The sequence below is a fragment of the Fundulus heteroclitus genome, chromosome 14 (genome assembly GCF_011125445.2).
Source record: "Fundulus heteroclitus isolate FHET01 chromosome 14, MU-UCD_Fhet_4.1, whole genome shotgun sequence".
NCBI lineage: Eukaryota > Metazoa > Chordata > Actinopteri > Cyprinodontiformes > Fundulidae > Fundulus > Fundulus heteroclitus.
In genome coordinates, this window is record NC_046374.1 from 12406020 (window position 1) to 12412132 (window position 6113).

Below are 6113 nucleotides of genomic sequence, written 5' to 3' on the forward strand. Positions count from 1 at the left end.
CATAAATGTTATTTTAACACTAGCTAGTGTGGACACATATAGACACTTTTTTGGTGTTAAAGTTAACACTGTGGGTGTTGAATTAACACTGGCATTCAGGGATTAAATTTACGCACCGATATTACCGTGTGACAAAATTGAGTAGCCTACGTGCACCTGAACTCAAGCGCGCCTGCCCTATAATTATCGGCGTTTGGCAAGTCTTCTGTTTCTATGTGCCCCTTAAGAGGGAAGTCCCATTTGGCACACACCATGACAATCCCCAACACCACCTTCACATGCTGAGGGTTTCTCAACTAATGTGATGTTTCCAGCATCTCTTTGCATTTGGCTTACAAATGTCTGCGAGCTAGAGCAGGAAGCGTGCTGCTCATTTTTCATTTTTGGAACAAGCATCATTTCAATTGAATGCTGCTTCATTTCCTTTTCTTTTATTATGAAATTTATGATGGCTTTAAGTGACGCCCTCAAAAATATACATATATATCAAGGAAAGACCCTTGATTGGGTGGGCCCTGAGAAGTGGGTAGCCTATGCCCATCGGCCCACCCCTACGCCCCTGCACATACCTGCCCGCTAATCTGCCAAACCAGCCCCTGCCACACCTTTAAGATGGCTCCTACTGTCCCTGTTACTGTCCACATAACTCCTCTAACCTTTTTTTTTTTTTTTTGCCAGTTCATAATTTGCTGGTCTCAATTTGCGCATGAACAGTTGTTGTAATATCACTTTATTAAAGACATAAGCAGATCCACATTAAACAAAATAGAAAATGTAGTTATTAAGATTCCAAATCATATTATTCGTAAATGCGTCTAAACCTATAATACTAATTGCATTGTAGAAAACACATGGCACCGTGCAGAAAAGTTGGTTTGGGCTGCATGTGAGCCAAATAGTGTTTTATTGTGTGGTTGGCTGTCACTTTCTCACTTCTGCTCTGTCACCCCTCACAAAAAGGAACAAACCTCAGGTCTCGCAGCATCTTTTCTGTCTTCCTGACTTATTGTTTCTGTTCTACCCGCAGACCTGATTTAAAACAATAATAACGTAGCTCTTATCATTGTGATAATGACTGCTGTCAACGCTGCTCAGCAATTGGCTCCCTATAAATTCAAACTATGAAGAAATATCGCTGATCGCGGTGTGATTAAACTGTCCTGGTGTTGGAGCTGCGCCGCTCTTTATATCTGTTCTACTTTAACTGGAAATAAATTGTAAATAAGGATTTGGAAACAGAAGAAAACGGTCTTATAAAACTGAAGAGATTAATCGGGCTCAGGCCCTACAGGCCGATTCCGTCACGAAAGATGACTCAACTTTTCTTTTGAGGACGCGCCCGGACGGTAACATGCGCATGTTCTCTTTCAAAATTAGTAATGAAGCAAAGAAAAAATGTGAAGAGTTGAAATATCTTTATTTGTAAAATTCCAACATTATCTTTAAATACAAGCAAAGGCCCATAGAGCACTATGTGCACATTAGTTTAAAATACATTCACTGATGGTGGAATCTGTTTATGGTTAATTCTTTTCGGTTACAATTAACCACAAAAATGAAAAAGATTAATTTAAGCTTTGTTGTCGTAAAGGAGAGGAAACAGAAGGACAAAAGATCCCGATCTATTCAGTTATTTAAACGCTAGTTGCTTCTCCAGGCTGGGAATGTTGGTGATTTAATTCTCTCTACCTGCTCGTACAGTTTACGGCGAAATTTACCATGACATAAAAAAATAGAGAGCAGCAATGATGAGGAGGACCAGCAGCAGCACAAGGAGAACCAGCGTGGATATCATCCAGGGGTTCGTCTGTTCGGGGCCACTCGGTGTTTCCTGCAGAGGACGAGAGAGAAACAGGAGTTCATATAACACAAACTGGATTCACGGAGCTGCTCACATTTCCAGGTGCTGCAGTGCTGATACAGGGGGCTGGATGGAGCTTTCTCTCAGTGACGGTCACTCTAACAGCAGCATGCCAGACTGCTGTTTACCAGGATCTTGGAAGTAGCAGAAATAATCTCCTCTATCCTCAAGCCGCGCATTCTCCAGGATCAGTGACAGGTTTGGTTTCCATACCGTCGTGCCGACACCGGTTCCCCCAGAAAGATGACTCACCTTTTCTTTTGAGGACACGGCTGGTAACATGCACCTGTTCTCCCTCAAAATTAGTAATGATGCAAAAACAGACAATAAAATAATAATTTCACGAAACTGTTTCCCTGGTGGTGTCATAACACGGGATCACCGCTTCACCTTTTGGTAACAAACTTTTCGGACGCAAAAACAACCTCCAGACGGACGCGCTCCATTCTCTGGGAGCTGTTCAGTGAAGACGATGCCTGAAGAGTTGATCTCTATGCGGTCTGTGTATTTGGTCGTCACCGTGCGCTCTTCAGTCTGATGAGTAGCCACCAGCAAGGCACCACCATCTGGCAAAGCTTGAAACAGTGTGCCAGGTTCACCCGGTTTGCAGTTAACAGGAAACATAAATTGGTCTCCTACGATCACTTCAATACATTTCGCAACGGACTGAGAGAGAATTGATGCGCAGACAGATCCTGGCTGTGTAGCGGTTTCATTCACATCCACTTGATGAAAGCATGCCTCCAGATAAGAGATGATTTTTGTCTGCGCGACACCCGCATTGTGCTGCGTGGATACGACAAGCTGTGTGCAGACTCGTCAGCACACATTTGATCTCTTTCTCTTTATACAAGACCCTGTCTCTATGTTTAATCTGCTTCGACATTTTTATTCGCTTCCTCAAAATTTCAGGGCTTTGAAAAATATTGTCAGAATATAAACATTTATTGTTATAGGCTCTGTGTTTTTCTTAAGGTGTAATGCAGATTTAGATGTAGATGTATCATTTTTAATATTCTTTTTCTGGGTTTTTGTGGCACTAGTGCAGGGGTGTCAAACTCGTTTGTGCATTGGGCCACTTTGGCATCACGAAGTCATTAAAAGGGTCGGTTGCAGGTGTTTAGATGATTTCATAATTTAATTTCAGTTCACATAGAAGTATAAAAAAAGCACAGTAACATAAAAGTAGCAAGATTAGGCATAGTTTGTACAGTTTATCTGCCAAAAAAGTTGTTTTGGGGGTGAGTTAATCTTTAAACTCATGATTCTGCTTCACAAACAACCCATTTCTGGGTTGTTTTAATATGTTGCGGAAAACTGACATCTAGTGGCAGAATGCTGTTACTACACAGACCAACATTCTCTACAGGAGGCACAGTTTTAGCCACTTCATACACGTTAATATGGAGCCAGATGGGTCTCGATATTCACAAATGCACAAATAAATCCACACACACACAGGACAAGATCCACGCAAGCACAGGCCCGATTCATGCAAGCACAAAAAAATCCACACATGCACAAAAAAATCCACACGTGCACAAAAAAATCCACGCGTGCACAAAAATATCCACACGTGCACAAAAAAAATCCACACGTGCACAAAAAAATCCACACGTGCACAAAAATATCCACATGTGCACAACAAAATCCACACGTGCACAAAAAAATCCACACATGCACAAAACAATCCACACACACACAGAACAAGACCCACACATCCACAGCTCTAGGCTTTAAACCTCACAGCATTTGTGTGTGGATTTTTGAGACTGTCCTGCCGTCTTGGGATTCACACAAGCATTTTTTTAAACAGAGAGTGGTTTGCAACCAATCAGAAGCCTCCCTTGTATAAGCCAATCACTGGAAAGTACTCCACGTGGGCTGACTTACTCATAAGCCAATCACATTCAACCTGTTCAGGAAGCGCGTAGTATGAACACAATGTGCTCTCAGGCTTCAGCGGGCAGCAGCCGTTTGTCTCCCTCTCTCTCCGCAGGTGTTTGTACATGAGCGGAGGCGCCCAGCTGCAGGTGTCCGCTCCCCCCCCCCCCCCCCCACCGGCCTCAGAGCCGACGTCAAAAAACGCTTCTCTGCTCCCTTCAAGTTGCTTCGGATCCGCCCGCAGCGCTCCTTGGTCTCTGAGCTCCCAACATCTAACTCCGCGGGCCTCTTCCGTCTGATCTCCAGCCGGCCAGCAGTGATTCCCTCCGAGCTCTCATCGGCCTCGCCGTTACCTGCTTCTCCTGTGCTCTGACGATTCGCCTCTGGCGCCCATGTCCCGCCAGCCCTCTGGCGGATAGGGCGGTAAAGTTGGATATTAAAGCTCCGCGGAATCAGCGGCATCTCGCTCACGGTTGATCCGGCTGATGGACCCCGATTTCAGCCAGCATCTCTCAGCTGCTCCCTCCTCTCACACGCTGTGGGAACTAAGCACTCTTGAGAAATAAAAATCAATAAATTTCATCTCTTGGGATCAGCTAAGATAAAACAAATATAAAATCATGCCAATAAATAACATCTGTAAGGCACACTGTTTTTATTCCATTTTAATCTTTTAATTTTTTAAAGATATTTGTAAGACAAAAGTTGGGATTTTTCTTCAATAGCTCCCTGGTCATGTGACTCACTGACTCAAAACCTGTGTTAAATTGTTCTATATTAGCCTGATGGGCCACACATTTTTATTCCATTTTAAGCCTTTTTATATTTTAAGATTTATTTATAATTAAATATTTCTTCAATAGCTTCCAGGTCACTGACTCCAAATCTGTGTGAAATTGTTCTACATTAGCTAGATGAGGCACAACCTTGATGTTGAAACAAAGGACAGTTTCATTGACATAACAATTTCACACAGATTTGGAGTCAGTGAAATATTTAATGAGTCACATGACCAGGGAGCTATTGAAGAAAAATCGCAACTTTTGTCTTTACAAAGTTTTGTAAAGACAGAAGTTTTTGTCTGTACGGCGAGGCCGATGAGAGCTCGGAGGGAATCACTGCTGGCCGGCTGGAGATCAGACGGAAGAGGCCCGCGGAGTTAGAAGTTGGGAGCTCAGAGACCAAGGAGCGCTGCGGGCGGATCCGGAGCGACTTGAAGGGAGCAGAGAAGCGTTTTTTGACGTCGGCTCTGAGGCCGGTGGGGGGGGGGGGGGGGAGCGGACACCTGCAGCTGGGCGCCTCCGCTCATGTGCAAACACCTGCGGAGAGAGAGGGAGACAAACGGCTGCTGCGCGCTGAAGCCTGAGAGCACATTGTGTTCATACTACGCGCTTCCTGAACAGGTTGAATGTGATTGGCTTATGAGTAAGTCAGCCCACGTGGAGTACTTTCCAGTGATTGGCTTATACAAGGGAGGCTTCTGATTGGTTGCAAACCACTCTCTGTTTGAAAAAAATGCTTGTGTGAATCCCAAGACGGCAGGACAGTCTCAAAAATCCACACACAAATGCTGTGAGGTTTAAAGCCTAGAGCTGTGGATGTGTGGGTCTTGTTCTGTGTGTGTGTGTGGATTGTTTTGTGCATGTGTGGATTTTTTGTGCACGTGTGGATTGTTTTGTGCATGTGTGGATTTTTTGTGCACGTGTGGATTTTTTTGTGCACGTGTGGATATTTTTGTGCACGTGTGGATTTTTTTGTGCATGTGTGGAATTTTTTGTGCTTGCATGAATCGGGCTGTGCATGTGTGGATCTTGTCCTGTGCACGTGTGGATTTGTTTGTGCTTGCGTGGATTTTTTTGTGCTTGCATGAATCGGGCTGTACATGTGTGGATCTTGTCCTGTGTGTGTGTGGATTTTTTTGTGCATTTGTGAATATCGAGACCCATCTGGCTCCATACGTTAAAAGGACAAATGCCTGTACTTTGTGACATGATATGCCTTTTTAGGCTCTTGGGGGTCGGATAAAATGCCTTGACGGGCCAGATTCGCCCGGCAGGCCTTGAGTTTGACAGGCTCGTTTTTTTCAACGTAGGCTGACAGATAAGAGGGTTTGAGAGAAGGGGAAAGGACTGCGGTTAAGGTAGCCTACTCATACCAGGCTCAGCCGCGCACAGGATGGCCTCCGTATGGCCCGTGTTTGTGTTCAACTAGTCTGAATTCGTGCATGGAACAGTCTTCTTGCAAACCATAGCTAAAAGGGGAATAGACATTTCGGGTATAAATATTGGGGGTTTGGTGTGTGTGTGTGTGTGTGTGTGTGTGTGTGTGTGTGTGAATTGATTTAAACATGAAAACATGAGGGGTTTAT